Genomic DNA, 26,086 nt, shown 5'->3' on the forward strand with positions numbered 1-26,086 from the left:
ATGCAAAATTACACAATTAGGCTAATACCCATGGTAGCCGAATTTAATACAACTTTATAGCAACCCATATTTTCATTTATTTCACACTTTTAACCACAACATTTTGCAAATTCACAATTTAATCATTAATTGACATTTTTTTCAAAAATCACTTAACAAAACTTGTATATCTATCACTAAACCTTCATAATCTATCATTAAACATTTAAACAACCAAGCATTCAATAATGACATCATTCAAAATCAGTAGCAGTTTTGAAAACGAAGGTATGGGCTAGCTAGATTAAGCTGCAATGAGCTCAAAAACGTAGAAATCATTAAAAACGAGTCAAAACCGTACCTTAATCTAGCTAGGAATGTGTCGAAACCATAGAAGCTTCAAAACCTTTATTTTGTTTCTCAAATTTGGTAAGATGATGAATGAATTAACATGATTTTGGTTTTGTTTTTTTATTATTAACTAATTACATAAATTACCATTATAACCTTGTTAATATAACTTAAACATCATTTAAACAATGTCCAAGAATGTCCACTTACATTATAAATGGACAAATTACTTAATAAGGACTTCCATATTAATAAACCATAGCTATTTAATACTTTTACACAATAGAACTCAACTTTTACGTGTTACGCGGTTTAGTCTTTTTTACTGAATTAAGTATTTAAGCGGTAAAATTTCTTTACGAAACTTTTACATAGTTAATCTATCATGCTGTAAACCTTATTAAAATAAAAAAATAAATATTTTGACTTTGAATTTGTGGTCCTGAAACTACTGTTCCGATTTGACCTAAAAATGGGCTGTTGCATGGAAAATGCGATTCATCAGATCGATGAATGCAGCTAGGGCATTAATCAACCTGAACGGCATCACCAAAAACTTATAATGACCATACTGAGTATGCTTTAGCATATCACTTTCTTTTACTTTCAACTGATAATACCCGGATCTTAAATCAATCTTTGAAAATACCGAAGCTCCGTTTAACTGGTAAAAAAATATATCTGTATGGGGCAAAGGATACCGGTTCTTGATCTCACTTTGTTTAATTGTCGGTAATCGATACAAAGTCGCATTAAGCCATCTTTTTTTAACAAACAATGCCGGTGCACCCCATGGTGAAATGCTCGGTTTAATAAATCCACGATCTAATAAATCCTGTAATTGTATCTTCAATTATTTCAATTCAGTGGGCGACATTCGGTAGGAAGTATAGAGATTGGTGCTGTCCCTGGATACATCTCAATAGCAAATTCAACTTCTCTGTTAGGTGGTAAACCTGGTAATTCTTCAGGAAATACATCCGGAAACTCACATACGGTTCTAATTTTGCTACATTGACTTCCAACTGAATCAGAATTAATAACATAAGCTAAGCAAGCTGCACAACCATGCTGAAGCAACTTATTGGTCTTTATTACCGAAATGATGCGTGTTGATCTACTAGTACGGATACCATTCACTTTAATTCTGTCTTCGTCTTCTATCTAAATACTGAACCTCTTTTTATGATAATCTAATACTACTCCGTGTTCAAATAACCAATCCATGCCCAAGATTACATCAAAATCGCTGAAAGGCATGATCAACAAATCAACGAAAAACATTTTATCATGTATTATCAACGGGCATCTTCAGCACACTCGGTCTACAGACATAGTTTGTCCTAAAAGGCTAGACACCTCTTCAGATTTTAATTTTTTCGATTCAACCAATTTCGAATTAATATATGAATGTAATGATATCGGGTTAATTAATGCGTAAACAGGTTTAGAATACAATAAAAATATACCTATCACGACATCATGTGCATCACCTTCTTCCCTAGTTCGAACTACATATGCTTGGCTGGCGCTCTAGCCTCCGACTGCTGAGTAACTATGTCACTGCCTTTTCTTACACCACCACCTCTAGAAATAGAACTGCCTCTACCCAAGCCTCTATCTCGAGCAGTAGACACTGATCTCTGTGATGCTGCAGGTGCGGTGCTTTCACTTTTCGGGCAATCTCTAATAAAATGATCTGTAGACCCATATTGGAAGCATCACTTGATTATTCTTCAACACTCACCTTTATGCTTTTTCCCATAATGTTCGCAGTCCGGCATGTTAATGTCTCGAGAAGGGCCTCTTACACTACCAGTAGAAATTGTAGTTTACTTTCCCCGGCTTTTATCACCTCAGTCTGATCTAAAACTCGGCCTTCAACCACCTCTGGTTTCTTTGGATCTTTTTGGCTGAGGATTAGAACTAGTAGTTCTAGCTCATTTCCCGGTCGATCTAACTATTTCTGACTTTTTATCCAATCTCAAAACTTGCTCTACCATTTTTGCCCATTCGACCGAATCTACAAATTTTGTGATTCGGTGTGATACCAGCTGTACTCTGATTTTATCTCTTAAGCCTCGTAGCAACTGCTTACAACTTTCAGCCTCTGTCGGTATAAACTCTGAAGCATATCGGCTGAGTCTAGAAAATTCCTTTTCATAGTCTACTACTGATAGATTATCTTGTTTCAACATAAAAAATTCTTGCTTTTTGTCTTCAATATATAATTCCCCGACATATTTCTTCTGGAATTATTTATAAAATAAATACCATGTTACCTGTTCTGTTGGTAGATGTCGAATTACAGATTCCACCACAAATAAGCTTCACATTGCAGTAAAGAAACAGCATAGATAAGACATTTCCGAGGGGTACATTCTAGTTGTTGCAGAACTCTTTTAGTTGATTCCATCCAATTCTCTGCTGTGGATGGACCTACTCCTTTCAGACCCAAAATTTTAGTGGCACCTTATTTTCTTAATTTTTTTATTGGGGCTCGTCTTGGAGTAGGTCTGAATGTCGTAACAGGAGCAGTTCCTGCTACCCTTTGTAAGGCATCAGCAATTACTCCTAATAAATCAGAATCATCCCTATCTCTCACATTTCCCCTATCTACTCTAGGGGGTTGATTTCTCATCGGGTTTATACTAGGTATTATTGATTCAGTTTCATCTAAACCGTATGATTTTTCATCTCCGGTGTACATTTTTGGTCAGTATCATTTATTCGTTCATCTGACGTCTTTAATTTATAAAACAGAAACAAATAAATAGGTCAGCATCCAAATCTCGACTCAGTTTCGACTCAATAGTGGCATGTACCTCTAGACTCACTTTCGAGCTTGATTTAGCCCGAGAATCAGCTAAACTGAATAGCTCTAATACCAACAACTGTAACACCCCTTAACCCTAAACTGTCATCGAAACAAGGTTACGGGGCATGACCAGACATATCGGACAATTTACAAATAATTCATAAATAAATTAACATACATAGTATAATTTAATCATTAAATCCCTATAATGGACCCTCGAGACCCAAAACATGTTTTAGAACTAGAACGGGATTTTTTCGAGTACTCCGAAAATTTTTTGTAATTTTTTTGAACTCAATATAACCCCTTTATAAATATCTAACCTTCCCTGCAATTTCAAATCGTAACCAATTTACAATTAATATGGAAACCAACACATTTTCACATTCAAACATACTTCAGTCATGCCTAAAACATTGACTTATCAAATTGATCAACAACATTCATGATACTATATAAAAGTTAACTAACAAACTTCATTTATCTCATTTCAACTTTAGTACCAAACATACCATTTTATAACTTAGCATTTCATTTATCATTCAAACATTAAAGACCACTTCTTTACAACCAAAACTCACAAGACTCTTAAATAAGACCTAGGTACATGCCATATTTACCAAAAGGAAAAAAATACATCACCAAAGTTGTGCTGAAATCAGGATTGATCTGGATGCTAAACCGAGACCTTTGACTTCTACTGACCTGCGCACGGAAACAACCGTACGCTGAGTATGTCTATACTCAGTGGTATTACCATAATTCAAACTTTATAACATTAATGAATTATAAATATCAATCATATAACATTTTAAATCATAAGAACTAATTTACATTCAAATTCATATATCATCTATAACATTTCATAAACTAATATCATATATCAACAATTTGGTCTTTTATCAAATTCATGAACCTTAGGTTCAGGCTTTCAAATCTCACATCCTATTTCAATTCACAATTCGATTCACAATTTCTTTTTCATACTTTCAATAGTACGATTAATCAAATTCATTCGATTTTCTCATTTCATTTATTTACCCTATTAACAAAACTCGGACCTTGACGGATACACAAATTCCAACCAAACACACTAGAATGATCCATCCAAACACACCAAAACAATCCTCCCAAACACACTAGAATAATCCACCCAAACAAACCAGAATGGCACTAAGTGCCTCTTCGGATAGTCCGAATAAATATAGTAACATCAATGTCTCCTCGGCCAAGCCAAAAATTCCCAAATTCTTCCAATCCTATGATATACGAACTATATCCGACTCAACCCAACTAGTTAATAGGGTATTCAATTTTCATATTTCAATCCCATCACTTTCTCATATTTCCAATTCAAATCATTCTCAATTTAATCACAGTTCAATTCAATACAATTTTCCACTTTCCAATCAATATATCATCAAATATTCATACATAATCATTCTTCATCTCAATTTCAATCATTTCAATATTGATAATTACCTTATAATTTACTTACCATACATATAAATTTAAATATAACATTAATAAATAGTAGTTCGAATTATAGTGATACGAACCGTGGTTTTCTCGTGTCTACTCCTAGATAACTTTTTCCTTTCCTTTTTGAGCCGATGCCTCTGGTTCATTGCTAGCAAACTAAGCTCCACGCTTTAAAACCTTAGTTTTTTCTTTTTCTTTTCTTTTTCTCCCTTCCTTTCTCTGTTTCATTTCACTCTCTGTTTCTTTTTATGCTTTGTTTCTTTTATTCTTTTTATGTGTTGTTTACTTTATTAGTTTTATAATAATATAATAATAATTATTTAATTAATAAATATCTTTATACTTAAATTATAAGTAATTATTTATTTATTTTACAAGTGTATAAATATATGCATTACAGATGTATAATTTAATCACCATACATCTGACATAATTTAGTTTATTTTTATAATATAATATTTATAATAATTTAATTTAATAATATATTTTATAATTAAATCATATATAATTATGTAATTAAAATCTAAAGTATCTAAGATTTTAGCATGGTTTGCTGCTTCATTTATGAGGATTGGCCTAATTTCCCTTTTAGTCCTTTTTATTTTCTTTTAATCTACAATTTAATTTTTACCCTTTATTCACTTTAGTCCATTTTTTCCTAATTACTCTTAATTAAGCTAAATTCACTTAATAAAAACCTAATTAGACACACAGCTAGGCTCATAATTATTTCTAATAAATATTTACTAATTCAGTTTACCAAGACGAAGGCCCGAAAATGCACCTTTTCGATGCTCGTGAATTTTGGGTCATTATACAAAATACAGTAGTTGATAATATGGTCAAGTGTATCATTGGTTTGAAGAACCATTACAATCAGCTAGAAGTTTAAATGAGGCGGATTATGTTCTTGCTTTGAGTCACTAATGTCATTTTTTGAGTTTTTAACTTTAAGTTGTCTTTTTTGTACCAAAAAAATGTGTACAAATACTTTACACCACATGAATTATTGAGAGGAGAAAATTATATTAGTTGTATATTTTTTTATAATTTTGTATAAGATAAATATTTTAATAACTGTTGCATGTTATATTTATGTAATATGGTATGAAAAGGTTTTTTTTTATTGTTTATATATGTTTACAATTTATATTCAGTGTTTGTGGTTATTCTTTCCAACAATATTGTTTCTAAAGTTCAAAGTTGTATCTCTCTTTAAGAATGCAAAATATCTTACCATTACACTTAGCACTTGAGTAAATGAAAATTCCACTAAAAGTCTTTCACTTGCTTTTCTTTTAAGGGTAAAGTACAAAAATATCACTAAACTGTTGACTTTGTTATATTTTAGTCACTCAATTATTACTTTTTTTATTTAATCACTAAACTTTTCAAAATTAGATATTTTAGTCACTCTTATGTTAGTTATCATTAGATGATTAACGAAAAGTTGATGTGAACCTTTTTTATTGGTCTAATAATAAATTCAACCCTCTAATGTTTACACATTCTATTAATTTGATCCCAAATATAAAAAAAATAAACAAATTTAGCCTTCAATGTTTGCAAAATTTGTCATTTTAGTTCAAATTCTAAAAACTTTAATAAATTTAGCTCTCAGCATATACAAAATGATAAGTTTTGATTTTTAAAAATTTATCCTAAACGTTTAGTCGTCGGATCTCTTTTATCAATGTCAAGTTTATATATTTAAAATATTATCCTAAACATTAAGGGTTAAATTTGTTGAATTTTTTAATATTTAGGATCAAATTAATAAAATGTGTAAACATTAAATAGCTAAATTTGTTATTAGACCAATAAATAAAACTCGCATCAGCTTTCCACCACTCATCTAATGGTAACTAACGGGAGAGTGGCTAAAATATTTAATCTCGAAAAGTTTAGTGACTAAATTAAAAAAATTAATAGTTGAGAGATCAAAATTGAATAAAGTTAATTGTTTAGTGACTACCTTTTTTAAATGAGGCAGGCATTCACCTTTTAATACATAACCTTCCATGTTGCTTTTACGGTTACTTTTTATGCATTTAGAATAATATAAATTTATATATAAGTAGTACTTTTATAGAAAATACAGTGCAAATTAATAAGTAATCATTACTGAAAATCATTAAAATTATATAATATTCAAAAACAAATGAATTTTGAATTTCATCATAAATAATTGGTAGTAGAATTTGATTTAATTTGTAGGTGTACATTAATAATAGATAAAATTAATTGTAATTTTAATTTATTCAAATTATTAAAATAACCACTAATTTTTAAAATTAATGTTAAAACATTAATTTGAAGTTTTAGCTTTAATATTAAAAATTATTTTTTAACATTTTATATTTCAAATATTTTTTAAATTTAAAATCAAATAACAATATTATTAACTAAAAAAATTGTATTAAATATAATCAAATTAAACTATATGAATTTATTTACATTGATAACATAAACAAGAACTCAAATGTTCATTTACAACCTTAACTTTAAGCAACTAAACGATAAATCGATTTTGCAAACAAATTATTAGCTCTTGGTATCGAAAGGCCGAACTTCTCAGTCATGTCGAGTTTATTAGGCAACATTTTATTAGGCAACTCCCAATCAAAACAATGGACTAATTAAGCTAAAATTAGACGCATACTGGTTACGCCTAACTGCATTCCAGGGCATCTTCTATGACCAGTTCCGAAATCATGCCCTCGAAGGTCTATCTTTCTATCCTTGAATCTTTCTGGAAAGAACTCTTCGACATTGCTCGACCACATTTTGGGGTTTCGCGCTATGGACCAAGTGTTCACCAAAAGCCGTGACTTCTTAGGTATGAAATATCCATTAACGATGACATCTTCGGTCGACTCGTGCGGGACTAACGACAGTGCCATGGGATGCAACCTGAAACTCTCTTTGATGACCATATCCAAATATTAGCTGTATATCACAGCCACGTTGCTAGCCTATTTGCTGTGTGATGCAGCCACGTCGCAAGATAACTGTAACGTTCTTTGTCCCTATTATCCATTCTGTTACAAAGGACAATTCTTTGATATTATATATTATCATGCACTGAGCTTGTAAATAGCAGATTTTTCAGAAATACAATGCTTTAGCAAATACTATTTCTCTTATTTAATATGGTATCTGAGCCTGGTTTTCCGATCTTTCATAACTGACCCTGAGTCCTTCCTTTTCTTCATATAATGTCTAACTTAGATGATAGCCCACCACACCTCGCTGATGTCCTCACCTCAGATTCTCAAACTCCATCTTTTTTCTCCACCAAACGCGTCAATGTTAGACTCGATGAGAAAAACTACCTCCTTTCGAAACAACAGATTTTCTTTACAGTTCGGGGTCATAGTCTGGAACATTTTCTTGACAGTTCCACCACTCCACCCTCAAAATTTTCAGTCACTGCAACTAGTGAATCTATTCCAGATCTAGCATATGCTCATTTTGTCAAGCAAGACTGTACCCTTGCCTTATGGCTTCTGTCCACTGTCAGTCCGAATATTCTCCCACAACTTGTTGGAGCAGAAACCTCGGCCTCCATCTGGTCCACTTTAACTCATTTTTTCTCGTCTCTGTCCACCACCAAAGTGATGTACCTTCACTGCAAACTTCACTCTCTCCGCAAAAGTGTGCTCTCCATGCGAGATTATCTCTTCCAGATTAAAGAAGTAAGTGACACCCTTGCTACTTATGGAAGTCCCATCTCCGACATTAAACATATTACTACCATCTTAAATGGTTTACCTCAAAACTATGACTCATTCGTTGCTGTTATTACCTCAAGTCAAGAGCTATATACACTTGACCGTATCATGATAATTCTTCTGGATGCTGAGTCCCGCCTTCATGACCCTCTCCGTCTCCCTCTATCCATCAATACTGCCCATGTTAGAACACCCACACCTACAGATTTTGTCTCTAACCCACCACTTAGGCCCACCACTTCAGGCCCTTCAGTTTTTCCTGGCCAAACCCAATGCTCAGGACATTTCCCCACCTCTGACTTTGTTCCTAGGCCATGGTCAACCTACAACAGTCGAGGTAGAGGCAGAAACACATCATGTCTACAGTGTCAACTTTGTGGTCGGATAGGACACTTAGTTGACCGTTGTTATTATCATTTTGACCAATCTTTTTCAGGTATCCAATCCTACCCTCCATCCCTACCACCAACTGTCAATCCTACTATCAACACTTGCACCCATTACAACCCTTCCCAAAGCTATGAAACTACATCTCATAATCATACTCCTGCAGACGGGTACTGCCCTTTTGTTAAACCACCTTCGAATCTTATAAGTGTTAATCCTATAAGCCTTAGCACTGCCATATCCTCTTCAACTACCCTACCCCCAATGAACACACAAGCTTCCAACACTACCACTACAACGGTATCATCCCCCAGAACTCAAAGCTAGGTTCCTGATTCTGGTACATCTCACCATGTCTCCAACAACCTCGCCAATCTCTCAACATATAGTTCATACACCGGGTCTGGTAAGGTTACCGTGGGTGATGGTTTTTCCCTTCCAATTAGTCATATTGGCACATCCACTATCTCTTTTTCATCTCGACCGTTACTGTTGAATGAATTAATGCATGTGTCTACTATTTCTAACAATCTGATCTCCGTTTCTAAATTTGCAAAAGGTAACCTTGTTTATTTTGAGTTGCATCCTGGTTACTGTCTTGTCAAGGATGAGCACACAAATGAAGTTTTCATGAATGCTTCTAGTTCTACATCACCTTCTTTACCTGTTGAATTTTGGTTATGGCACAAACATCTTAGCCACCCCTCAGTTGAGGTATTGAATAAAGTCATGAAGAAATGTAATCGATCTCAGTTTGTACGACAACATCTTCCTGTGTGAAGCTTACTGCATGGGAAAGAGTCATCGCCTACCTTTTGTTCGCCCAAACACCATTTACACCAAATCTTTTGAGCTCGTCGAACTTGAATTATGGGGACCAGCTCATGAGCCTTCATCAGGGTATCGATATTACTTGTCATGTTTTGATGCTTTTTCAAGGAATTGTTAGTTGTATTTACTGAAATCAAAAGATGAAGCCATTTTTGCCTTTGATCTTTTTCAGAAACGTGTCTTTAATTAATTTTCCACTACTATTACTGTTGTTCAAATGGATTGGAGAGGTGAATTTCGAAATTTCACTTCATATTTGGCCAACCTTGGTATTCAACATCGTGTTACTTGCCCTCATACGTGTTAGGATCGTCCCGATTAAGCAACGAACAAGTAAAAATAGTAGAAGAAATTGAGAAGATGAACACACAAATTTAACGTGGAAAAACCCCTCAAAAGAGGATAAAAAACCACGGGCAAAGATAATTTTACTATAATGGCAAAAGAATGAAGAGTACAAAAGATGGAGATAAAAACTAAACCCCAAAAACCCGAAAAACAAAGAACCCTCAAACGTAAACACAAAATTCTTTGAATGTGTTATGAGTTCTAATTTAATGGGTGTCTCATTTTTTTCTAAGATTGTAAAGGAGCCTATTTATAGGCTAAATTAGTAAGTCAAATAAACTATACTAATAAATGCTAAATATATTATACTAATAAATACTAAATCTTCTAAAAAGAAAATATATTTTTGTTTAACTTGACTTGCAAGCAATCTCTTAGAATTTGGGTCACACAATTCTAACAATCTCCACCTTGACACAAATTCTTTCAATGCCATCTTTGCCAAAACCCGCCACGGGCCTATCTTGAACTATGCAGGGAATTAACTGAGTCGAATCTATGCTTAGAAGCTGGAAGACTTCTAGCCTTCGACTTGTGCACTGCCAAATCAAAACTAACCCGGGTCTGATTTTCACGAATACAGTGCCCTAACTTTTCAAAACCTGCATCCAAAAGAGAACCTCTCTTCAACGAAACGGTCATACCTTTTTCCCTCCTATGACCAAGTTGCCTCCGCTTCAAATGAGTTGACTTTGACTCCGTAACGGACGAGGGACGTCCGATTTCACTGGTCACTGTAGAACCTTCCAGAATATAAAGACTGCCGGTTCTTTTACCTTTTAACAAAACGAGAGCTCCACGAGATACTTTAATGTCGCTCGACTCGATGTTGATTCTGCATCCTTTCAAGTCTAAAATACTCAAGGAGATGAGATTCTTTCGTAAATCAGGTACATACCTGACATCTGAGAGTGTCCTAATCGTCCCATCGTGTATCCTAATTTTAACAGTACCAATACCGATTATTTTACTAGATGAATCGTTTCCCATGTGCACAACTCCACCTTCAACTGAACTGTATGTGGAGAACCATTCTCTATTGGGACACATGTGGAAAGAACATCCTGAATCTAGGATCCACTCAAACGTAAGCTTGGAGTTATCGCTCGTTGACACTAACAAGAAATCATCACCGCCTTCATCGACCAAATTAGCACCAGCTACATCTTCCTCGTTACTCTCAGCAGCTCTTTTATTTCGCAGTTTATAACAATTTGCTTTGACGTGACATAACTTTTTGCAATAGCGACACCTTTTGTCTCGTTTCTTTGATGCTACCAAAACAGAAGCTTGTCTATCTGCTTTGCTATTCAAATCAAACTCATTGTCGAGTTTGTCTCTACTCAACAAATGACCCTTCACATCTTCGAACGAGAGTTTGTCTCTGCCATAAATCAGGGTCTCCCTGAAAGACTTGTATGAAGAGGGTAAAGAGCACAATAATAGCATAGCTTGATCTTCATCGTCAATATGAACCTCAACGTTCTTTAAATCATTTAAAAGAGTAATGAATTGACTGATGTGATCTTTAAGAAGCTCACCTTCGTTCATGCGAAACGTAAATAGACGTTGTTTCAACACTAAACGGTTAGCCAGAGACTTAGTCGCATAAAGAGTTTCTAACCTTTTCCACAAGGCGAATGAGGTCTTCTCCATCAATACCTCCTGCAATACTGTATTCGCGAGGCACAACTGGATTGCAGACAAGGCCTTTTCATCAAGCTCTTCCCATTCTGTTTGATTTAGATTCTCAGGCTTTTTCCTTGTAACAACCTTTTTCAAGCCATTTTGAACTAGAATTGCCATCATCCGAACTTGCCACAGATTGAAATTTGTCTCACCATCGAACTTCTCAATTTCAAACCTTGTTGCTGCCATCTCTGACCGGGTTGATCTATGAAAGTTAAACTAGCTCTGATACCACTTGTTAGGATCGTCCCGATTAAGCAACGAACAAGTAAAAATAGTAGAAGAAATTGAGAAGATGAACACACAAATTTAATGTGGAAAAACCCCTCAAAAGAGGATAAAAAACCACGGGCAAAGATAATTTTACTATAATGGCAAAAGAATGAAGAGTACAAAAGATGGAGATAAAAACTAAACCCCGAAAACCCGAAAAACAAAGAACCCTCAAACGTAAACACAAAATTCTCTGAATGTGTTATGAGTTCTAATCTAATGGGTGTCTCATTTTTTTCTAAGATTGTAAAGGAGCCTATTTATAGGCTAAATTAGTAAGTCAAATAAACTATACTAATAAATGCTAAATATATTATACTAATAAATACTAAATCTTCTAGAAAGAAAATATATTTTTGTTTAACTTGACTTGCAAGCAATCTCTTAGAATTCGGGTCACACAATTCTAACAATACGTCTCAACAGAATGGGATTGTCGAACGAAAACATAGGCATATCGTTGAAACGGGTATAACCTTATTAGCTCAAGCAAATCTACCTTTCCGATTTTGGACAGATGTATTTCTTAGTGCTATTTTTCTCATAAATCGACTTCTGACTGCTGCTCTTGGTGGAATCTCACCACATGAGAAACTGTATGGACGACCTCCAAATTATGAGTTCTTACGTGTCTTTGGATCTTAATGTTTTCCTCATCTCCATCCAAATAAGCAAGTTTCAGTAGGACTGACTCTTCTACCATTCTATTCCTTCCGAAAACACTTTCTATCTCTTGCTGGAGAGCAACTATGTCTCAAGGATGCCGTAGAAGTTCTGAAAGTGTCCACTCAATGGTTGTGGTTATAGTGTCGAAGGAAGCTACCACCATGTCCACCATTATCGCCTTTTATGTTTTCTCTAACGATGTCGTTAGGGTTCATGGGTGTACCCAACAAGGAAACCATCACTTGAAAGAAACCTGTATAAGGTTTTTGGTGATTCATGTTAGTCCCTTATTGGTATTCATTTATCATTTTATCAAAAAATTCGTGAAGGCAACTGCTCGCCTTCTTAATCCTTCTTGCATATCCCTGCAGCGGAAAGATAGATATGGCAGAATCAGTTTTATATTAATTTTATTCTTCATTATAATTATTCTTTGTGAAAAAACTAACTAGTCATTCAATCAAATATTAAGACTTCCAAATTCCACACTGCATCTAATAAGATTATTATAACACAACTTATTATACTTTAAAATTGTATTATTATTAGTACTAAAAAATAAATAATTTATGAAAAGGAAAATAGTACATAAAAAAAACAGGCTATAAGGAAAAAAAAAGATGTTACCCGAAAATGAAGTGGAGCAAGGAAAGACACATAATCCGAGAGATTGAAAACCCTAGATAAGTGCATTCCCTCATCAACCAGCGGCTTAAAATCGATTTTATCATCCTGGTGAAAATTTTGTCGCGGTGACATTAAAAATGGATGAGATGCAATTTTCTCTTAAATATCATAATTTCAACATGGATTTTATATAAGAAAAAACAAAAAAAAAATTGAACTTTTTTTCCATGAATCGAAAATTCTCAAACATTGCGTCTACTTTGTGTTTTTGCATAAGAAAAACCATGAAAATCAATTTAGCTTTTTGTTTTTAGGTTTTTTTTTATTACATTTGGAACTAAACTTTATATATTTAACGTTAAAATTGTGTGTTTTCTTCATTCTATTTCTAATTTGAAAATGTGTTACCTGTGCTTTAAAAAATTATTATGTGTATGTTTTTTCAAATATTTATATTTTTAATTTTTTATTATACGATATTTATCAACCTTTTAATTTTTATAATAATAGTGTACCAAAATTTTTTCTTATAAATAAACATTTCGTAATAAATCTTGAAAGATTGAGATGACTTTTAAAAACGCATGAAAGATTGAAGTTGTTTGATTTTTTTTTTGGTTTAAGAATGCAAAAAGCCCTCAAAATTAGAAAAAAAATCAATTAAGCCTTAATTTTTTTATTTGTACTCATTTGGGAATTTGAACTTTTAAAATGAATCAAAAAGGCCCTCAAACCATTTCAAAAAAAGCAGTTACGCCTCTACTTTTTTTTCATTCAATTGGGTACTTAAACTTTTAAAATGCATCAAAAAGACCCTCAAACTTTTCAAAAAAAGCAATTAACCCCCTGTTTTTATTAAAAATTACAAATAAAAAATTATAAAAAATTAAAATCAAGCAAAGCTATAAATATTATTAAATTTTAATTAAAAATTTTAAATATTAAAAATTAGAAAAAAATGTAGAAATGTTAAAAAATATATAAAAATTGTAAAATTTTATAAAAATAGTAAAAAAATTATAAAATATATAGAAATATAAAATTTTATAAAATTTTATAAAGTCGCAAGAAAATTATACAAAATGTAAAGAAATATAAATTTTGTAAATTTTTTATAAAAATTATCGTACCAAAAGAAGCATTGTATAATTTTTCTATAACTTTTATTATTTATTATTATTTATTACTTTTCACCACATGTCAGGTTGTGTTGCGACATATGATGACTTTAATGGAAAAAAATTAGGGGTCGTTAATTTTTTTATGATTTTTATAAAAAAAAATTCTAATTTTAAAAAAATAAATTTTTATTTAAATTTATTATTATTATATTTTTTATAATTTTTTTCTAATTTTAATAAGAGCGGAGGCTTAATTGTTTTTTTATATTTTATTTTCAGGGTCTTTTTTATGCATTTTAAAAGTTCAAATACCCAATTGAGTGGAAAAAAAATAGGGGCTTAATTTCTTTTTTTTGAAGAAGTTTGAGGGTTTTTTTATGCATTTTAAAAGTTCAAGTGCTAATTGAGTGCGAAAAAAAAGGGGGCTTAATTGTTATTTTTTTAAAGTTTGAGAGCTTTTTATAATTTTAAGCCATTCTTTTTATAGTTTATGGATGTAATTAAAAAATATGATGTTTTTGGGAATCTAGTGTTGATGTGCTCCTAGCTCTATCATGTTATGACATAACTCGACGTCACCGAGATTGACCTAAACACGAGGGGCCCAAGTGCAAAATAAAATTTAATTTCAGTTTGTTAACTTGTATGCAGGTTTTAATTGTTCGAGATTGGGGTGGAAACTATTGCTGGAATAATCGAACAATCACGGATGTCCAGCTCAAGTGTGTTCCATGCAACTTGAAACAAGCTCATTTAGCTCGTTTATAGCTCATCCTAGCTCATTGAGCTCCACATTATTTGTTTTTAGCTTGTGCATCAATTTGCTGGAATATCTAATTCAGTTTAGCTCAATTATAGCTTTCTTTAGTTTATGCATTTAGTTGCTGGAATAAACTTAAATAATATTTAGTTTAAATATTAAATGAGTATTAGTAATCTGTTTAGTTATTTTAGTTTAAGTAATTAAGTTGTTTTAGTTTTATTTAGTTGTTTAAATAAATCTAGCAATTAATATGTTCTAAGTTAATTAATTTGCTATAGCCATTTAATTTTTTTTACCTTATTAAATGAGTTTTAGTTACTACAGCTCATTAAAGTTTAATTGTGTTCATAGGTGAACTAACCAATTGAACCAGCTGGTGCATTGATTGGCATTAAAGAGACGAATGAATTTAAGACCAGCAGCTGTGAGCTTCTCCAAATGACTGTTTGAGGAATTCAATGCACAAGTAGCTGTTCACACAATCCCATTCAGTTCCCAAATGTTTTCACATGATGGTGGCTGTTCCAATTCGTCCATTCACAGCTTTTGACCATTTATATTCAAGCATTCACACAAAGGGGGCTGTTCGTGAGCCAAATGACATTAATTTTTGGCTGCTGTTCATTTGGCTGTCCAAGGAGAAATTAAAAGGCTATTATGACTCTTGCTGATCAAGCATTAAATCAAGTTTATTCAGCTCATTAGAGTTAATTATTAGCTGAATAGGAAGGCCAAACATGTTTTCCATTGCCGTTTCTTATGTTAGAGTTCATCAAAGGTCTTGTAGTTATAAGTAGCTTAATTAAGTTCATTAATAGCTCAATTAAGTTGAATGTGTGTGTCCATTCGGCTGGGGTTTGTCTCATGCCTATAAATACTTTGTTTCCAGCTAGTTGTAGGGGCAACTTTTTGCCAATTTTATCAAGCAATTGAAACTTGTGAGAATTCAAATCTCCTTGTTCTCTTTGGGACTGATCTGACTTATCAAGATAGACTTGTGGCGTCATTTCCTTCCTTTGTTATATGAACTTATCACTTCAAGTGTGGCATTTGTTTTACCTTTGGTTCCTATCTCGTTAGATAGTGGGTCAAGGTTTATTTGTTGTCTTCTAAATCAAATTATCCAACTAAGTGCTTTTAAGACTTAGGTCAACAATCATCTACATTGTTGGTTCATCCTTTGCTTTAGCCAAACCTATCCATCCATTTCCTAAACATTCTTTGAACCTCTGTTTGAGCCTATCTTCTACTCGTTTTCAGCCTTTCTTGAAACGAAGCACAACTTACTCAATTTCTCAATCGGGCACACACATACGACTCAAAACTACATCAACCGAGTTCGTATCAAGTGTTATGTTTCAAATACTCATATTTTTTTCTTCAATTTTATCAAGCAATTGAAACTTGTGAGAATTCAAATCTCCTTGTTCTCTTTGGGACTGATCTGAATTATCAAGTTAGGCTTGTGGCGTCATTTCCTTCCTTTGCTATCCGAACTTATCACTTCAAGTGTGGCGTTCGTTTTACCTTCGGTTCCTATCTCGTTAGATAGCCGATCAATGTTTATTTGTTGTTTCCTAAATTAAATTATCCAACTAAGTGCTTTTAAGACTTGGGTCAACAATCATCCATACTGTTGGTTCAGCCTTTGCCTTAGCCAAACCTATCTATCCATTTCTTAAACATTCTTTGAACCTCTGTTTGAGCCTATCTTCTACCTGTTTTCAGCCTTTCTTGAAACGACTCACAACTTACTCAATTTCTCGATTGGGCAAACACATACGACTCGAAACTACATCAACTGATTTCATATCATTTGGATCAGAGCTAGTGAAATTGGAGTAAGTATCGATGTTTTAAGCATTACAGGATTGTGATTTTATAAAAAAAAGATTCGAAAAAAATAAAAAAAAAAATTCGTCAAAAAAATTTCAACATCAATTGAAGTTCAAAGGGTGAAGAACAATTTTTGGGTGTACCAATTCGTTTGATTCATTTAAAAAAAGTTAGCTTGGAAATTTTTTCTTGCTGCCCGAATCAGTTCAATCACTACTAACTATTTCGGCCACACTTAAATTTTTCCATCTTTGTTTTCTAGCCTACCCTTTAGCCCTAACATCATTCCCTACCCAAAACTGATCATTACTTTTGCAAACCGAGCCACATCGACTGCTACTAAGTCTAAATAGTCCATTGAGAACTTAGAGAGGCGGATTGAGTGGAAAAAGGCAAGAGTGTAGTGAGACTATTCGAGTAAATAAAAGCCAAAAGTGTGTGAAATTTTCTTTGTGAGTGAATTGTGAGGTTTGTTATAAAAGACTATGTCTCGCAGTTTCAAACGGATTGATGATTATGGTGATGTTTTATCCTATCCAACATATCAAACATTCTTCCACGAGGTGGATCAAATACTTCAAAGAAAATTAGAACCTGTAAAAGAACGATTGAAGCAATTGGAAGAATAAGCCCAACGGAAATGAATTTCACCAAGCCAAGAGACGGAAACAAGATCGTCACGGAGACAAACATCCAAAGACTATGTGGGAAGAGCCTCATATCGAGATTCTTATTCATTAAGGAAGTCGAGTCGGAATGATGCAAACCACAAGTTCGAAACCTTTCGAGGCTACAAACGAGAAGGTAGAAATTTCTCTTCAAGTGCCTCAAACTATTCATCTACGGAGAAGTCCTTACGAAGAAGTGAATGTGTTTCGTATAAATACTTGTCCATGGAGGCTTATTCACGAAGAAATGATCGTGACTTATATGAAGATTCTTCCACTTCTTTCCAACGAAAAGCCTATTGTTTTAATTCTTTTGTATTATCTCCATCTGTTAAATATGACTCCTATTTTCAGTCAAATTTGAAAAATAATCTTTCAGTTAAACTCTGTTTACTTGTTTCAATCAAACACTGATTAGTTTAGATTATTTTATTACTATTTAATCTATGAATTTAGCCTATAAATAGGCTCTTTTACAACCTTAGAAAATATACACATTAAAGATTAGAACTCATAACACATTTAGAGAATTTTGTGTTTACATTTTGTGGGTTCTTTATTTTCGAGTTTTTGGGGTTTAGTTTTTATCTCTATCTTTTGCACTCTTCGTTCTTTTGTCATTATAGTAAAATTATATTTTCTCGTGATTTTTTATCCTCTTTGGAGGGGTTTTTCCACGTTAAATTTGTGCGTTCAATTTCTAAATTTATTCCGCAATTTTCTTGTTCGTTGCTTAACCGGATCAAAATCCTAACAAGTGGTATCAGAACTAGTTCAATTTTAATAGATCATCCCATTCAGAGATGGCAGCAACAAGATTTGAAATTGAGTAGTTCGATGGTGAGACAAATTTCAATCTGTGGCAAGTTTGGATGATGGCAATTCTAGTTCAATCCGGTTTGAAAAAGGTTGTTACTAGGAAAAAGCCTGAGAATATAAATAAAACAGAATGGGAAGAGTTTGATGAGAAGGCTTTGTCTGCAATCCAGTTGTGCCTCGCGAATACGGTATTGCAGGAGGTATTGATGGAGAAGACCTCATCCGCCTTGTGGAAAATGTTAGAAACTCTTTATGCGACTAAGTCTTTGGCTAATCATTTAGTGTTGAAACAACGTCTATTTACGTTTCGCATGAACGAATGTGAGCTTCTTAGATATCACATCAGTCAATTTATTACTCTTTTAAATGATTTAAAGAATGTTGAGGTTCATATTGACGATGAAGATCAGGCTATGCTATTATTGTGCTCTTTACCCCCTTCATACAAGTCTTTCAAGGAGACCCTGATTTATGGCAGAGACAAACTCTCATTCAAAGATGTGAAGGGCTATTTGTTGAGTAGAGACAAACTCGACAATGAGCTTCATTTGGATAGCAAGACAGATAGGCAAGCTTCCGTTTTGGTAGCATCAAAGAAACGAGATAAAAGGTGTTGCTATTTAAAAAGTTAGGTCATGTCAAAGCAGATTGTTATAAATTGCAAAATAAAAAAAACTGCTGAGAGTAACGAGGAAGATGTAGCTGGTGCTAATTTGGCCGATGAAAATGGTGATGATTTTTTGTTAGTGTCAACAAGCGATAACACCAAGCTACGTCCAAGTGGATCCTAGATTCATGATGTTCTTTCCACATGTGTCCCAATAGAGAATGGTTCTCCACATATAGTTCGATTGAAGGTGGAGCTGTGCGCATGGGAAATGATTCATCTAATAAGGTAATTGGTATTGGTACTGTTAAAATTAAAATACATGATGGGACGATTAGGACACTCTCAGATGTCAGGTATGTACCTGATTTACGAAAGAATCTCATCTCTTTAAGTATTTTAGACTTGAAAGGATGCAGAATCAACATCGAGTCGAGCAGCATTAAAGTATCTCGTGAAGCTCTCGTTATGTTAAAAGGTAAAAGAATCGGCAGTCTTTATATTCTGGAAGGTTATACAATGACCGGTGAAATCGGACGTCCCTCGTCCGTTATGGAGTTGAAGTCAACTTGTTTGGAGCAGAGGAAACTTGGTCATAGGAGGGAAAAAGGTATGACTATTTCATTGAAGAGAGGTTCTCTTTTGGACGTAGGTTTTGAAAAGTTAAGGCAATGTGTTCGTGAAAATTAGACCCGGGTTATTTTTTATTTGGAAATGTACAAGTCGAAGGCTAGAAGTCTTCCAGTTTCTAAGCACAAATTTGACTCAGTTAATTCTCTGCATAGTTCAAGATAGGCTCGTGGCGGGCTTTGGAAAAGATGGCGTTGTGGAAATATGAGTTAATGTGGAGATTTGTTAAATATGACTCCTATTTTCAGTCAAATTTGAAAAATAATCTTTCAGTTAAACTCTGTTTACTTGTTTCAATCAACACTGATTAGTTTAGATTATTTTATTATTATTTGATCTACGAATTTAGCCTATAAATAGGCTCTTTTACAACCTTAGAAAATATACCCATTAGAGATTAGAACTCATAACACATTTAGAGAATTTTGTGTTTACGTTTTGTGGGTTCTTTGTTTTCGGGTTTTTGGGGTTTAGTTTTTATCTCCATCTTTTGTACTCTTCGTTCTTTTGTCATTATAGTAAAATTATCTTTGCCCGTGGTTTTTTATCCTCTTTGGAGGGGTTTTTCCACGTTAAATTTGTGCGTTTAATTTCTCAATTTATTTCGCAATTTTCTTGTTCGTTGCTTAACCGGGTCAAAATCCTAACACCATCTTGTAATTAAGTTGAGAGAAGAAAAAGAGAGACGAGAGAAGAAATTGAAACAAAAAAAGAGAGTGAGATTGTAAAAGAAAGTGTGCAAGAAACTAATGTTGTTGCAAATGAAAGAGAAATTACAAGTGAGAGTAAGTATTCAATAATCAAAGAGACCATGAAAAAAGAACGAGAAATTGAAAAAGGAACAAATGAAAAAGAAGAATGTGACCAAGAAAAAACGAGGAATGTTTTACTAACCTACATACGAATTGTCCTCGTATTGTTCTTCTTTTCAGGTTTCTAAAGACTCGAGTGACAAGTTTCAACTTTATTACCTTCTTGATGAAAGACGATTCTATTTTGATCGAAAAAAATAAGGTCGAAGGTGAAATTAATTCCCGAGTGCTTAAAGGTAAGCAAGGTAAGGAGTCTTTAGCCATTGAATCCCGGTAATCAAATTTGAATGCTGTTGAAATAATTGTCGATGACTTAGTTATTGAAAGATCTCCTCACTTTGATTTGGTTAATTGTCATTCTATGAATATTGTTGATAATTTCGTTTCAGCTAGTGCCATGAAGAGATTTTCTTATGATAAATGTTATGTTGGCAAGTTTTTTGATGAAGTTAACTTAAATCGGCATAAGCAAAATTTGATCATGTGTGATAAAGAGTTGTCACATAAAAAGCCTAATCTGTTTGTTTGTGATGGTAACATGAATTCTCTGATTTTTTCTGTGAAAACCTCATGTTTGTGCAAGTCTGTTCGGATGAATTTCAAGGGGTTTGATTGTTTGAATGTAAGTATGATTAAATCCTTCTTGCCTAGCATGTGTGATTTATGGGTGATAAAGAAACTCTTGCTACACTTTGGAACAAGTAATCAAAACCGTGTGTTCAAACATGGAGTTTGTTATTCGGGAACTTTGTTGAGAGAAATCAAGCATTATAATTTTTGTTTGAATAAATGTGTGAACAACTTTTGCTTGCTTGATTATTTGTCTCTAAATCTGAAAACAAAGTTGTTGTACCGTGATAATATGCAAATGCAAAATCAAATCTTTGATTCTGGAAATTGCTCTATAGTATGGTTTAAAAGACTTGAACATGTTTTGCATGCATATAACTTTAGTTTGCTTCGTGTTCATCCCATTTTGTCAGCCACGAAATTTTCAATTCAGATTGAAGTGGTAAGGGAGAACTTGGTTTTTGACCCCGGTGCTTATTGTTCTATATTAATGTTCAAGGGATTTGAGTCATGGAATATTATTTTCCAAAATTGTAACTTTCGAATGCTTTTGGGATTTGGTTTGTTTCCGTTGACGATTATGGAAAGGTAAAACCAACTTCTGTGTTTGATCCCGGCATTGGAATATGTGGTCAACTTTTCAATGAAATTTCTGTAATTTCTTTTGTGCTTAAAATTCTTAGTGTCACTAATTTGTTTTATTTTGTGTAGGTGACAATCTGAAGTGTTACACTTCTAAAGAGGGAGAGTATGCAAATAACTTTCTTTCTTGTCAAGTAGTATATGATTCTCATATTCTTGAAAGCGACTTTGTCAAGTTTATGACCAACGGGGTTCGTGACCTTGAGAGGTCACCAAGATTGGCCTAAACACGAGGGGCCCAAGTGCAAAATAAAATTTAATTTTAGTTTGTTAACTTGTGTGCAGGTTTTAATTGTTCGAGATTGGGGTGGAAACCATTGCTGGAATAATCGAACTATCATGGATGTCCAGTTCAAGTGTTCCATGGAACTTGAAACAAGCTCATTTAGCTCGTTTATAGCTCATCCTAGCTCATTGAGCTCCACATTATTTATTTTTAACTTGTGCATCAATTTGCTGGAATATCTAATTTGATTTAGCTCAATTATAGCTTTCTTTAGTTTATGCATTTAGTTGTTGGAATAAACTTAAATAATATTTAGTTTAAGTATTAAATGAGTATTAGTAATGTGTTTAGTTATTTTAGTTTAAATAATTAAGTTGTTTTAATTTTATTTATTGTTTAAATAAATTCTGCAATTAATATGTTCTAAGTTAATTAATTTGCTACAGCCATTTAATTTGTTTTAGCTTATTAAATGAGTTTTAGTTACTACAGCTCTTTAAAGTTTAATTGTGTTCATAAGTGAACTAACCAATTGAACCAGCTGGTGCATTGATTGGCATTAAAGAGAGGAATGAATTTAAGACCAACAGCTGTGAGCTTCTCCAAATGACTGTTTGAGGAATTCAATGGACAAGTAGTTGTTCACACAATCCCATTCAGTTCCCAAAAGTTTTCACATAATGGTGGCTGTTCCAATTCGTCCATTCACACCTTTTGACCGTTCATATTCAAGTATTCACAAAAAGAGGGTTGTTCGTGTGCCAAATGACATTAATTTTTGGCTGCTGTTCATTTGGCTGTCCAAGGAGAAATTGAAAGGCTATTATGACTCTTTAGCTGATCAAGCATTGAATCAAGTTTATTCAGCTCATTAGAGTTAATTATTAGTTGAATAAGAAGACTAAACATGCTGTCCATTGTCGTTTCTTATGTTAGAGTTCATCAAAGGTGTTGTAGTTTTAAGTAGCTTAATTAAGTTTATTAATAGCTCAACTAAGCTGAATGTGTGTGTCCATTCGGCTAGGGTTTGTCTCATGCCTATAAATACTTTGTTTCCAGCTTGTTGTAGGGACAACTTTTTGCCAATTTTATGAATCAATTGAAACTTGTGAGAATTCAAATCTCCCTGTTCTCTTTGGGACTGATCTGACTTATCAAGATAGACTTGTGGCGTCATTTCCTTCCTTTGTTATATGAACTTATCACTTCAAGTGTGGCATTCGTTTTACCTTTGGTTCCTATCTTGTTAGATAGTGGGTCAAGGTTTATTTGTTGTCTTCTAAATCAAATTATCCAACTAAGTGCTTTTAAGACTTAGGTCAACAATCATCTATATTGTTGGTTCATCCTTTGCTTTAGCCAAACCTATCCATCCATTTCCTAAACATTCTTTGAACCTCTGTTTGAGCCTATCTTCTACTCGTTTTCAGCCTTTCTTGAAACGAAGCACAACTTACTCAATTTCTCAATCGGGCACGCACATACGACTCGAAACTACATCAATCGAGTTCGTATCAAGTGTTATGTTTCAAATACTCATATTTTTTTCTTCAATTTTATGTTTTCCTTTCTTTTTAAACACTCAACTGCGACGTCATTTATTTTGTTCTTCAAATTGATGACATCTATGTAAAAATTAGCACTTATTTTAGATCATTATTTGAACAATATAAAAAAGTTATGGTTAAAGTTTGGCACAAGTATTTGTATTATATTATAAAATTTATTTTAATATTTTTATTATTAAAAGGAATATTTTAATCTTTATATATTTGAAAAGTTTATATTTTAATTTTTGCATGTTAATTTTATTGTTAATGGAATAATATGATTTAATAATGGTTGAATTGGAATTAAATTAAATTAAAAGCCTAATTAATAGTTTTGAAGAATGAGTAGAGCAGGGTGAAACTAGGGAGGGTTGGTAGGAGCCTTGACCTCTAAAATGAAAAATTTTCAATTTAATCTCTTTAAAATTTTTAAAATTTTAAATTAATAAAGGTAAAATTATGTTTTGGCCCCCTAAAAATGATAAAAAATTGATTTAGCGCTTTAAAAATTATAAAGATAGAGGCTATTAAAATGATAAAATTGTATTTTTACTATCGTAAAAATTACAATTTAATTTCGATCCAACCTTAAAAAAAGTTTCTAGCTTCGTACTGAAGTAGAGGTAAGAAATTGATTTTACTTTTACCTCAAATTGTTTTCAATTTTATTTTTTTTTATTTTTTACATAATTCTTGTGTTTAAATTATTTATAATTTAGTCCACATCAACTATCATTAAGTTATTAAGTTATGTTATTACATTGTTTTTAAGATCAGTAAATATTTTTATTTGACTAATTTCACATCAACAACTATTAAATCATGATATTCCTTCAATGACAATCAACAACTATTAAATCATGATATTCCTTTAATGACAATGTTAAAAAATAGAAAATGAAATGTCAGTTTTACAAACATGTAAAAACTAAAATATTCCTAAGAGGAAATAAAATAAACTTTTTGATATAGTACACAAGGACAGTAGTAAACTTCAACCAAAGTTATGCCTTTATTTTAATATTTCGCCTTCCTTCTTGATAAATGGTGCAAGAGCAAGTCTAATACATTGAAGATAGCTGGCTGTTGAGTGTCGATTCTATCTGTGGACCTACATCAATGTGACTTTTGGCTAATATTGAAGATTGGTGGTAGTTGAGTGCCGATTTCTATATGTGGACCTAAATCAATGTGCATTTAAGACAATAGACTTTTTTTGAAATTTGCTGTGAAAAGATGCATTTGATTTATTGAGAATTAATTTAATAATTTAATATATGAATAAGAATTAATTTATTGTTAAACTTTTACGTATAAGTTATAATAATTTAATAAATTTAAGTTTGTGTACACGATACAACTAAGCCCAAAATTTAATGGACTGCCCCTTGTATGTGGTAATTTCATGTGAAGCAACAAGTTTTAGAGCAGTACTGTAAAAATAAAAAGAGTTACTTTGTTTCAAGATTAGAGTTTGATATTTTGATTTAAATTGATATTTAAATTTAATTTTTTATTTAAATTAGTATTTATAGTAAATGATTTATTTAAACTAAATTAAACTATAAAATTAATTTCAAGTATTAATTTGAACTAAAAATTTAAATTTAAATACTTAATTAGATAAAAAAAACCCTTAAATTAAAACTTTCAAACCGTGCCAAAATATAAAAGAAAATAATTTAATAATATTTTTTTCTTAAAGTCAAATTTTAATGTGACTATGGATTGATTGCGGCACAGTATCAAAATATTAATATGTGGCTTAAAAAGTCTAATTTCAGATCAGAGATGAATTATTTGATTGATCATATAACTAATTTTGAAAAACAATTCATTTATTCAATGGCTAAATTAGTCAAAAATAAAAAATAAAAATTAGGATAGTATTTAACGAGCAATTTATCACAGTTATTTATTAACAGTGATAATATTAATAATTAAGAAGATATAATAGCGATAATGAGATAAAATATGTTTGTAAAGAGTATATTATAGGGAGTTTTCAATTATAGACAAACAATTTAATGAATTGCTTTCGTAAAAAGTATACAATAATGAGTTTTCAATTATGGTACTTCTTGTGAACTGACTCCAAAATTAAGTAAATTGCGAATTATCGGAACAATGGTTCTTAATATAATTGCAATTACTAAAGCCTAATTGTATATGTTTGATTGGTCTCTCTACTATCTAAACAACAACTTGATTGGAGCGCATTTGAATTAGAAGAAAATTTTACGACTTTGGAAATAATTTAATTGAATCGTTTTATTTGATATGGAATTAAATTAGGCGGTCGTGAGAATTGTTCAACTAGAGAATTTGATTAAAGAATTTTCTTGAAAAATTAATTTGGAAAATTTTAGTGATATTTAGGGAAATTAATTTTAATCAAGCAAAATTAAATTGATCAAGTTAATTAAAATTAATATGATATATTTGTAAATTAATTTTCAAATTAGACAATAGGTCCAATGGGTAATTTGAAAATTTTGGACCAAGGATCGAAAATTAGGCCCAAGAACCCAAAACCAAGATCGAGATCTAAAATCATTGAACCGGGCTTGATATATGAAATCGGGCTGACGGTCTAATTGGTGCTGGATTGGACCAATCGGGTCATCACTAAGCCCAAATCAAACCGATAACAGTCG

Source organism: Gossypium hirsutum, chromosome A01, assembly GCF_007990345.1.
Source record: "Gossypium hirsutum isolate 1008001.06 chromosome A01, Gossypium_hirsutum_v2.1, whole genome shotgun sequence".
NCBI classification, from domain to species: Eukaryota; Viridiplantae; Streptophyta; class Magnoliopsida; order Malvales; family Malvaceae; genus Gossypium; species Gossypium hirsutum.